Here is a 12,969-nt window from a genome sequence, read left to right on the forward strand (position 1 = left end):
ACTAGTATTAAAAAATATAAGCCAGAGACGTGTATATAATTCAACATTTGATTACAAAGATTAAGAGTGACAATCAGTATTAAAAGACTTCAATTCATAAGTCATTGACTTGCATGTTAAACATGGAATTATCAATCTGTATTTGATTCTTCTTTCTATTGGTGGCCTTTCAAATTGTCCTTAGCCACTTTTTTCAACTAAAATCTAAACAAGCAAGTGTTCCTAACAGCTTAATCTTGGTTTGCTGAACTTAAAGGTATGGTTATGTTGAACATCTCTTATTTAATTTCTGTTGTTCTCTACTTTAAATTTACTAGGGTTTTTGTTTTCCGACTCAAAGATATACTGTAACAAAGATTCTTCTTTCTTTTATTGATCAGTTAAGCAAAATAGATAATGGATGAGGCTCAGCTAAATCATATACTAGCTAGTTAAGACTAACAGCTCAAATCAGCAACAGATTTAGCTGTGTTGGAAAAGTCATGGTAAAAAATTGGGGTGACAATTTGAACCTAAATCAATTTGACCCGTCCAAGGTTGGACTAGTGATTGACCCGCCCATTTATCGAACTCAGCCATCTTGACCCAACTCAGTTCAGCATAAATAAGATTGACATTTCTGGTGTTTTAGACTAACTGCATCTAAAATTACTGTTCATCAAAATAATTGCTTATTACACACCATTCGCTGTTTCAAGAATCAAAAGCTTAAGATGAATAATTTATTTTCTTAGTACATCAAGATGAAAATCTTAGTGTTTATAATAGCTGAAAAAGTATTACATTTTGGTAACTGGGCTGAGAGTAGTATGGTCAATCCACTTGTTTTTCAGTTTCTTGTGTTCTTTATTTTTTTCTACTTCTCCTAATAGTGTACTTTTTATACATCAGATTTGAAAGGAAGGAAAAGGAAAGATACTTTGGCTTGACTAGTGAGAATTACATAAATGGAAAGAGGAAAACAAAATGAAGGAGAAACAGACAAAGGGGAAGGAAACAACTCATTGGTACGTCATACAATACTTATACGTATTAAAACCAATATTGGCTTGGATGATTATTCATATAAGCCTCAAGAGAAGGCGGAAATACGTCAAAAGACCCTTAAATTTGCCTGTATATTTCATTCAGACACTCGAATAAAGGCATGTTTTAATTGAGCACGTGAACATTTATAGCTTCTTGATCCTCGTTTAAATACGCAAGAGGTGTTTTATATGTATGTTTGAAAGTTACCTTTATTCGTCTCTTCTTCCAGAAAATGGTTATTGAAATTATTTACTAATCATCAAAAGGTAAAAGTGTTTCAATGTATGGAGTGATTAACTAGATTGTGGCAAATATAAATTGGAAATACTCTTTTTTTTTTTTTTTGGTTGAACTTAGTTTACCCTTATTTAGAGAAAGTAACCACTTATTAAGATGCTAAATCATATACATACAAATTAAAATAAACCATCTTTCTTTAACGCTTGCTTTGTATTTTGAAGCAAAGCCCTCTACAACTATGTTAGTTGCGTGTCTACAATGCAGAGTAAAATTTGTCAGATAAAATTGCAGCTTTGAAAATTTGATATTACATTAATACATTTGGTCTTTTGGCAGGTCTCATCTTATGTACTTCGCAAGGACATTTTCAATCTTCTGGATTTCATAGAGAGGTTAAAGAATGGACGAGATCAAATTGTTCTTGATATGTATCAAATTGAAAAGCTGAAATTGGAGCTGACATTTATGTCGACATTTCTTCAGCTTTCTTGTTCCAATTTGGATGGTTTTAATGCGAAAATGTCTCGCAAAGCACAACAGGTCGATGATCTGGTTCAGTCAGTTTTCTATGAAAGTGGAGATAACTTGCTGGTTAAATATGACAAGGATCATGTCGTTCCTCGCGTCCTGGAAAATATCAAAAGTTGTATCAGCTCACCACTTCATTCTAAATCAAGTGCCACCATGACTGAGGAGCAGTTGGTTGAACTTTTGGAATCGCTCCTCGTGAATCTCTGTGATCTTCCCAAGCACTGTGCGGAGTTGAAAACTCAATATGAGATAATTCAAAATGTATGTGACAATATAAGAGATTTCCTTCGGTTAGAAGTAAATGGTTGCATTGAGCATGAGACAATTGAATATGTCTTACCTCGATTTCAACTTATGGCTGAGAGAGTAGGACACTTCTGTTTTGTCCTTTTGACTGATCAACTTGGTGTCCCTCAACTAAATTTCAAGCTAGCTGATCTACTTGTGAAGATTATTCCTGTTGAGCTGGAAGTTATGCACATATGTTCTACAAATTTGACAACTTCAAAGTCAACACAAGTATTCTTTAAGAAGCTCCTAGGAGCCTCTCCATACATTCTTAGAGAATATTTGATTCATCTACAAGCGCACATGGTGGCTGTTCTTACTGCTAGCACTTCAGCTCGAAACATTCATGTCGTGATAGAGTTCCTATTGATTATTCTCACAGATATGCCCAAGGACTTTATTCATCATGAAAAATTGTTCGATCTCTTGACACGTGTTGGAGCACTTACCAGGGAAGTATCATTTCTTGTTTGCAACTTAGAAAAGAAATCAAGGGGTGAAGTGAATGCCAGTGAAACAAATTGTTGCAGTCTACACCTGCCGGAGAGTATTGAACTACTGAAGGAAGATCTCAAGATGTTTTCCTGAAAGCCCCCGAAGATTCATCTCAACTCAACTTCCCCATGAGTGACGGACCACTCTTCATGACTCTTCTACTCAAAAATTTAAATGACTTGCTCAATTCCAATGCGTATTCAGTTGTTTTAATGAAGAAAGAAATTGGACTGGTGAAAGAATACCTAGAATTCATCAGACCGTTCTTCACGAATGTTGAGCAGGAATTGAACAAAGATCTCTGGACTCGTGTTCTAGATGTGGCGTATGAGGCAGACCATGCCATTAGTTCAATTATGATCAGAGATCGCGGTCTCTTGCAACTTATCTTCTCACTTCCGGGTAATGTAGAAAAGATCAAGCTTATCAAAGAGGAGGTATCAAAGAAGATCCAAAAGAACGAGGGTCTTATTGTCGTAAACTCTCCCAACAAGCTAGTTCAGAGTGGGTTTATGTCACGACCCGGATTTCCCACCATCGGGATCGTGATGGCGCCTACTCGTGGTAGCTAGGCAAGCCAACTTATTTACCTTTCATTAATAAATAAATCTGTTAACAATCTTTAGCATCTAAAAGAAATGTGGAATTTAATAATAACAATAGCGGAAGTCTAATTTATAAGTCTGAATCAAAACGCGGAATAGTCAACAATAGTCTCTACCCAAGATTTCGTGTCACATTACTCACGAACCACTAAGAATAAACTAAATACAAAGTCTGAAAGAAATATAATAGCTGTCTGTCTCGAAAACAATGAGGCAACAGTCAAAAGGAAACATAAACAAGAGACGCCTGGCCTGCGGACGCCTGCAAAGCTACCTCAGTCTCGTGATATGAAAGCCTGCTCCCTTACTACTGCTGCTGCTGCTCCTCAAAACCTGAACCTGTGCAAAAATGCACAGAAGTGTAGCATCAGCACAACCGACCCCATGTGCTGGTAAGTGTCTAGCCTAACACCGGCGAAGTAGTGACGAGGCTAGACTGGACATCACATAAACCTGTGCAGTTATAAATATACAGCGGAAATCGAATACCAAGTAATTAACAACATGGGAGGGGAGACATGCTAAGGGGAGATACAATATTAACAGCAATCAAGAGTAACAACTAAAGCAACTTAGGTTCACAATGAACAAGGAATCAATACTCAAATACAAACACATAGCCTCAATAACTGTTGCGGCGTGCAACCCGCTCCACAAATACCACTGTTGCGGCGTGCAACCCGACCCATATCATTTACCATGTATCATTGTTGCGGCGCGCAACCCGATCCTCACCTTTTACTGTTGCGGCGTGCAACCCGATCCTCAATATCATTGTTGCGGCGCGCAACCCGATCCTCAATATCATTGTTGCGGAGCGCAACCCGATCCTCAATATCATTGTTGCGGCGCGCAACCCGATCCTCAATATCATTTAACAGTCCGACTCCCCAAACAACAGTCACAATAAAGGGGCATAAAAATAAGCAAATATTTGACAAACATCCCGGCAAGGGAAAGAATCCAACAAGTTCAACCAAACGTCCCGGCAAGGGAATAATCAACAACGCTTTCTCTTTCTTACTTTTCTTATCCCACGATATCACTGGAGCCCAAGCTCCAAGAAATCTCTTACCTCATATTCCGTCACAAACAACAATATAACGACTTCCTAGTAAGGGGACAAAACATCATCTCAAATATTCCGGCAAGGGGATTACTATAACCACATTAGCCCCAACATCTAACTACCACAGCTATAACCAACCTATTACCACACTTAACCATCTCAGCTATATCTAACCGATTACCTCACCTAACCACCCCATTGATAGCTAGCCTATTACGTTACTTAACCATCTCAGCTATAACTATAGTCATCCCACGACACAAGGAAACATTAACCTAAGCGACCCTAGTATCCGTCAAGAACACAATGTAGAGGAATCACAACCTAACAATAGCCCGTCAAGAGGGCAACATAATGATCTCTTCTCTTTCTCACTTTTACTTTTACAATTCGTTCTACCACTGGAGCCGACGCTCCTCAGTGAAATCAAGTCGTTTCATATACTTTCAATATTCGTATCACAATTCGAGCCAATGCTCCTAGGAATCAAATTATCATATCATCATTCACATGTAGTTCACAACATATAGAAATACTCCAATAAACATGGAATTCACAATCAGTTCATGATAATCGCATTTTAAGGACTCACGGTCATGCTAGACACCAATGTATAGATACTCGTCACCATGCCTATACATCGTACTCGATCACATAGCAATTAGCAACAAGACTCAACTCCTATTCCCTCAAGCTAGGGTTAAACCAAACACTTACCTCGGTCCCAAGAATAGCAATCAACCTTCAAAGACCGCCTTTCCTCTACAATCCGACTCCGAAACAGTGATATCTAGGCATGATTAATTTAATAATATCAATAAAGACTCAATGGCAACATCCCATAGCCTAGATATGAATTTTCTAGCATTCTTCCAAAAATACCAAAATTAGACACCGGGCCCACATGGTCCCAACTCGAGGCTCGGACCAAAATCCGATCACCCATAACCCCACGAGTCCAAATATATAATTTGTTTTAAGATTCGACCCCAAATTGAGGTTGAATCACCCTAAATTCTCAAAACCCTAACTCTACCCAAAACCCATAATTTCTACTTTGATTTCATGATTTAGGCTTAGAAACTTGCTAATTAATGAAGGAAAAGTGAAGGAAATAAGTGGGAAATTACTTACTCAAGTGGTCTTGAAGATTGGGGGCTTTAATGGCTTCCTAAAGCTTGGGAGAGAAGAGGGCTCGTGAGAAAAGTGAAGAATTCCCGAGTGTACTGTTTCTGGAAATTTTTCATAAAATTTAACTGGGCGAAAATACTCTATGCGATCGCGAAGAAGCTCATGCGATCGCATAGGGATAGGGAAATTGACCACTGCGATCGCACAAAGGGTGCTGCGAACGCATAGAAGAACGAGGCTGGAAATTCCCAGGTTTGGTTTAGTGCTTTGCGATCGCGGGAGGAAGGGTGCGTTCGCACTGGAGGAATTGGCTAAGCTATGCGATCGCGGGTGAATCTATGCGATCGCATTGAGTAAAACTGGGCACCTAAGATTTTGCACTATGCGATCGCGGAGGCTCCTATGCGATCGCATAGAACAACATGCCAGAACACCAGACCTGAATTTTCTGCAACTTTTCAAAGTCAAAAACCATCCCGGAACACCTCCGAAACACTCCCGAGCCCCCGGGGCTCCTAACCAATCACACACACTAACTCAATAACATCCTACGAACTTACTCGAGCGATCAAATCGCCAAAATAACATCAAAAATCATTGAATCAAGCCTCAAAATCATCATTTCTATTTCAAACTTCATAAACTTCCAACTTTAGATAATTAGGTCCGAAACACGTCAAACGACGTCCGATTTCGACCAAACTTCACAGAAAGCGCTTAAACAATATATAAGACTTGTACCGGGCGTCGGAACCAAAATACGAGCCCGATACCACAGTCTTTTAATAAATTTTCATTTCCATTTTTCCTTGTTAATTTCAGAAAATAATTTCACAGAAAAATTCTTTCCTCGGGCTCTAGACCTCGGAATTCGACTCCGGGCACATGCCCGAGTCCCTTATTTTTCTACGGACCTTCCGGGACCGTCCAATCTCGGGTCCGGGTCCGTTTACCAAAAACGTTGACCAAAGTCAACTGTAATCATATTAATGTCAAAATTCTTCAAATTTTTCACAGAATTCACATATTTCAACATAAAAGCTTTCCGGCTATGCGCCCGGACTATGAACGCAAATCGAGGCAAGTAAAAATGAGGTTTTCAAGGCCTCGGAAGCACGGAACGAATGAGGAAACAGGTGATGACCCCTTTGGGTCATCACATCCTCCACCTCTAAAACAACCGTTCGTCCTCGAACGGACAAAAGAAAGAAGTACCTGAGTCAGGGAATAGATGTGGATAACGGCTCCGCATGTCAGACTCGGACTCCCAGGTCGAGGCCTCAGGGGGCTGACCTCTCCACTGAACACGAACAGAAGGAAAACTCTTCGACCTCAGCTGTCGGACCTGCCGGTCTAGAATAGCTACCGGCTCCTCCTCATATGACAGATCCTTGTCCAACTGGACCGTGCTGAAGTCTAATACATGGGTAGGATCACCGTGATATCTCCGAAGCATAGACACATGAAAAACTGGGTGCACGGCTGATAAGCTAGGTGGCAATGCAAGCCTATAAGCCACCTCTCCTACTCGATCGAGAATCTCGAACGGACCAATGTACCTAGGGCTAAGCTTGCCCTTCTTCCCGAATCTCATCACGCCCTTCATGGGCGACACCCGGAGCAATACTCGCTCTCCAATCATGAAAGCTACCTCTCGGACTTTACGGTCTGCATAAGTCTTCTGCCTAGACTGAGCTGAACGAAGCCTCTCCTGAATAATCTTGGCCTTATCTAAGGCCTCCTGAACTAAGTCTGTACCCAATAACCGAGCCTCTCCCGGCTCGAACCATCCGACTGGAGACCGACATCGCCTACCATACAATGCCTCATATGGAGCCATCTGAAAGCTGGACTGGTAGCTGTTGTTGTAGGCGAACTCTGCTAAAGGCAAAAACTGGTCCCACGAGCCTCCAAAATCAATGACACAGGCCCGGAGCATATCCTCCAAAATCTGAATAGTCCGCTCGGACTGACCGTCCGTCTGAGGATGGAACGCTGTACTCAACTGAACCTGGGTACCTAACTCTTGCTGAACCGCTCTCCAGAAGCGCGAGGTAAACTGCGTACCCCGATCCGAAATGATAGATACCGGCACACCATGAAGGCGAACAATCTCCCGGATATAAATCTCAGCTAACCTCTCGGATGAATAGGAGACTGCTACTGGAATGAAATGCGCTGACTTGGTCAGCCTATCAACAATGACCCAAATAGCATCAAACTTCTTCCGAGTCAACGGAAGTCCAGTAATGAAATCCATGGTAATCCTCTCCCTCTTCCACTCGGGAAGCTCAATCCTTTGAGACAAACCACCAGGCCTCTGATGCTCANAACTCTAGGCTACGGACAAAACCCGATCACCCATAACCCCACGAGTGCAAATATATAATTTATTTTAAGATTCGACCCCAAATTGAGGTTGAATCACCCAAAATTCTCAAAACCCTAACTCTACCCAAAACCCATAATTTCTACTTTGATTTCATGATTTAGGCTTAGAAACTTGCTAATTAATGAAGGAAAAGTGAAGGAAATAAGTGGAAAATTACTTACTCAAGTGGTCTTGAAGATTGGGGGCTTTAATGGCTTCCTAAAGCTTGGGAGAGAAGAGGGCTCGTGAGAAAAGTGAAGAATTCCCGAGTGTACTGTTTCTGGAAATTTTTCATAAAATTTAACTGGGCGAAAATACTCTATGCGATCGCGAAGAAGCTCATGCGATCGCATAGGGATAGGGAAATTGACCACTGCGATCGCACAAAGGGTGCTGCGAACGCATAGAAGAACGAGGCTGGAAATTCCCAGGTTTGGTTTAGTGCTTTGCGATCGCGGGAGGAAGGGTGCGTTCGTACTGGAGGAATTGGCTAAGCTATGCGATCGCGGGTGAATCTATGCGATCGCATTGAGTAAAACTGGGCACCTAAGATTTTACACTATGCGATCGCGGAGGCTCCTATGCGATCGCATAGAACAACATGCCAGAACACCAGACCTGAATTTTCTGCAACTTTTCAAAGTCAAAAACCATCCCGGAACACCTCCGAAACACTCCCGAGCCCCCGGGGCTCCTAACCAATCACACACACTAACTCAATAACATCCTACGAACTTACTCGAGCGATCAAATCGCCAAAATAACATCAAAAATCATTGAATCAAGCCTCAAAATCATCATTTCTATTTCAAACTTCATAAACTTTCAACTTTAGATAATTAGGTCCGAAACACGTCAAACGACGTCCGATTTCGACCAAACTTCACAGAAAGCGCTTAAACAATATATAAGACTTGTACCGGGCGTCGGAACCAAAATACGAGCCCGATACCACAGTCTTTTAATAAATTTTCATTTCCATTTTCCTTATTAATTTCAGAAAAACAATTTCACAGAAAAATTCTTTCCTCGGGCTCTAGACCTCGGAATTCGACTCCGGGCACATGCCCGAGTCCCTTATTTTTCTACGGACCTTCCGGGACCGTCCAATCCCGGGTCCGGGTCCGTTTACCAAAAACGTTGACCAAAGTTAGCTGTAATCATATTAATGTCAAAATTCTTCAAATTTTTCACAGAATTCACATATTTCAACATAAAAGCTTTCCGGCTATGCGCCCGGACTGCGCACGCAAATCGAGGCAAGTAAAAAATGAGGTTTTCAAGGCCTCGGAAGCACGGAACGGATGAGGAAACGGTGATGACCCTTTGGGTCGTCACAGTTTAAGGAGGAGACAAACTGGATAATAAGGAAGCTCACTAGTGGACCAGCAACGCTAGATGTCATTTCGATCACTGGCATGCCAGGGCTTGGAAAAACTACATTGGCTTACAGAGTATATAATGATAAGTCTATTGCTAATCATTTCGATGTTCGTGCATGGTGCACAATCGACTAAGAGTATGACATGAATAAGATTTTGCAGAAAATTTATAATCAAGTCATTGGATCAGATGCCAAATTCAGTGAGGATTTTGTTGTTGGTGATAAGCTCCAAAGAGAGCTATGCAGAAGGAGGTACCTAATTGTCTTGGATGACTTGTGGGATATTGCAGCATGGGATGATTTAACAAGACATTTTCCTGAATTTATGAAAGGAAGCAGAGTTATTTTAACAAGTCGAATGAAGGAAGTGGCTTTGTATGGAAAACGCTACAGTGATCCTCTTTCTCTTCGATTGCTACGTCTAGAAGAAAGTTGGGAATTATTAGAGAGAAAGGTATTCGGAAAGAAAGTTGCCCTGATGAACTGTTGGATGTTGGATATGAAATAGCCCGAAAATGTCAAGGGCTTCCGTTGGTACTTCATCTGATTGGCGGAGTCATTGCAACGAAAGAGAAGAATAAGTCTTTGTGGTGTGAAGTTCTAAATAATTTGAATTCCATTTTATCATATGATTTTGAATTCATGAAGGTTATACAATTTAGTTATGACCATTTATCAGATCACTTAAAGCCGTGCCTACTTTACCTTGCAAGCTATCCAAAGGATGAATATATTGAAATCTCTGAACTGAAAGATTTATGGAGTGCTGAAGGACTTGTGGAACAGACTGAGATGAAAAGTGTGGAAGAAGTAGTGGAGGTTTATTTGGATGAGTTACTTTCCAATAGCTTGGTAATAGTTTGCGATGAGAGAGGCAGGTCATCGAGTTGCGGAATTCATGATCTTGTGCATGATTTTTGTTTGTTAAAAGCTAGAAAGGAAAAGTTGTTTGATTTCATAAGTTCAAGTGCTCCGTATTCTTTGCTGAATGAAATAGGCATGCTTGTTCATTTAAGGTGCTTAAAGATTCAGATGAAGTTAAAAGCTCTTCCTCCGTCATTCTTAAACCTCTTAAATCTGGAAACTCTTGTGGTGGATAACCAGGGATCAAACATGGTACTATCACCTAGTATTTGGAGTCTTGTAAAGTTACAACATGTGAGTATGGATAGTTGTTCGGTCTTTGATTTGGATACTGATGAACCAACAGTGTTAGAAGAGGACTTAAAGTTAGAGAATTTAAGAATATTGTATGGTCTCAAGCTTTCCTCTTGGGGAAACAGAGAGGATATTTTCAAAAGGTTTCCCAATCTTGGAAGCCTTACATTCACCATTGAGGAACCCTGGCCTTGTTCAGCAGAGCAGATTTGTTTTCCAAGATTGGATATCCTTGATGAACTTGAAGTATACATCAGTGTGATTTTCAATTCCCTTCGAGCTTGAAAAAACTTGTATTGGGAAGCTTTGCTCTGCCATCCAATTCACTGTCAAGAATTGCAAACCTTCAAAACCTGAAGAGTCTAGAAGAAGCAATCATCCAGGGAAAAGAATGGAACATGGAAGAAGAAGACGCCTTTGAGAATCTCAAATCGCTGACATTGGATACGGTGTCTTTTTCTGAATGGAAGGTTAATGGAGAGGAATCCTTTCCCGTGCTTGAGGAATTACAAATACTACACTGTACTGAGCTTATGGAGATCCCGGATAGTTTTGCTCATATTTTTTCATTAAAGTGTTGGGCAGCCGTCAACTGGAAGTTTCAGCCATAAGGATTAAGGAATATGTTGCCGATACGACGGGAGAAGACAACCTTGAGGTAAAGTGCTACTCGTGAGTGCATGCGCGAGATTGGTCATGGTAGGTCCTTAGGGGTCGTTTGGTTGCCGGTTAGAGTTATGCAGGTATTAGTTATACATGTATTAGTTATGCAGGGATTAGTTATGCAGGGATAAGTAATGCAGGGATTAGTTATGCAGGTATTAGTTATGCAGAGATTATTTTTTTGAATGTTTGGTTTGTTGTATTAGAAATTGATATACATTATATAAATTTTAAAGTAAAATGCTTGTTTACAACTATACCCCTGACCTTCTTTTGCATTGTTTTTTCTCTCTTTCCATTTATGTAGGAAACAATTTAGTTAGTAACTTTGGGTGTTACTTTCACTTCTTCGTCATACTACTGAACTATGTGAAGTTTAGACATATTTGATTTTCACTTCTTAGTTTTGGTATTTCCATTTTCTAGTGGCTTCTCCAGTTTGCTTTTGCTAGTTTGTTCTTTAAAAATGAGAGAAGACAAGGTATATAGTTGGCAAGTGAAAGCAAGTGAAACCTGTTGACGGGTTGGCAGAGAAATAAGGAAGCCTTATGTGTAAAGTGATAGGGGTAAATTTGTCATTTCAGTATTTTATCCATGTATTCCTAATACATGTATTAGTTATTCCATCTTCTACCCCGCATAAAATAATACACAGATTGACTCATAACTTATACATGTATTATTTATGCATAATTGAAAAATGTCAACCAAACATGGTATTAGTTATGCAGAATTTTATACAAAATAACTATTGCCTACCAAACATGGTATAAGTTATGTTACTCCTTATACATGAATAACCTTTCTTCTAACCAGCTACCAAACCACCTCTTAATTATCTGGGCAAATCTCTGTGAGTATGTCATACGAATGTATTAACTTTATTTGTACATTAATTTCCTTTTATATTATTTTTGTCCGTTGTGGTTTATACAGTAACTGATTATCAAGTATTACTACGACTTCTGTTCAATTTCTTTTTGTTTCCCTTTTGTGTGTAGACAGCAGAACTATTCTGAAAAATAAGTATATCATGTATGTTCCAATTTTTTCTATTTGCTTCTTACTTTGACTATGGTTCTTCTATTAACAACTCTGTTTGTCACTTTAAAATGCAAAAATTCTCAAATCGTTGCTTTTTCCCATGTAGTTTTGAAACGTTTGAAGTTTTCTTCAAATGACATATTAACCTATGTTAGCTGCCTGGTGACCAGGAGCTGGTCACGGGTTCGAGCTGTGGAAACAGGCTCTTGCAGAAATACAGGGTAATGTTGCGTACAATAGACCCTTGTGGTCTCGTCCTTCTCTGGACCCCGCGCATAGCGGGAGCTTAGTGCACCGGGCTGCCACTTTTTTTATAATATAGTCCAGAAAAAAAGACACTGAAGCATTTTTAACACTAAGAATTAACGATGATCAACTTGGGAAGTAGACACTGAAGTGTCATCTATCTGCAGCCATAGATGATATCTTAGTGCTTTAGACGGTCTATTAGATGGTATGATCTCTGAACTTCTTCCTAATACAAGTGACCGATTGGAGGTAATGCATTTACAGCGAATATAAAAGCAACAGAAACAGTTTCCCCTTTGCCTAATTCAGTGTTTATTGCAAAGAATGATATAAATTCACCCGTCAAAAAAAAGATGATACACATTTGCTTGGACTATGTGATGCTTGTAAGTTCCTCTCACAGCCAGAGACGGACCTACGCTATACAGAGAGGGGTCATCAGCACCAGTAAAGTTCAACAAAAATTCTATGTATACAGGTATATGTCTTTAAAAAATAGTGATATATTAGTAGTGGGCACCCAAATATACAAAGAATATTTTAGTTGAATCGAAAAGTCCTTCAAATTTTGGGTCCGGTTCTGCTCACAACACCGTCCTTACTTTAGTACTAATTGAGTTTGTTAATGGTAATGCATGGGTTTTTCTTTCAACAAAAGTTACAAGATTCTTTTTAGTTGTCACCCTCTATAGTCTCTGCAATTTTTACTGCA

The 12,969-nt window shown here is 39.9% G+C and overlaps 1 pseudogene; it reads left to right on the plus strand.

Annotated features, from left to right (window-relative positions):
• LOC109225972 lies at nt 893-10,977 on the plus strand (annotated as a pseudogene).

This window comes from Nicotiana attenuata, chromosome 5, assembly GCF_001879085.1.
Source record: "Nicotiana attenuata strain UT chromosome 5, NIATTr2, whole genome shotgun sequence".
NCBI classification, from domain to species: Eukaryota; Viridiplantae; Streptophyta; class Magnoliopsida; order Solanales; family Solanaceae; genus Nicotiana; species Nicotiana attenuata.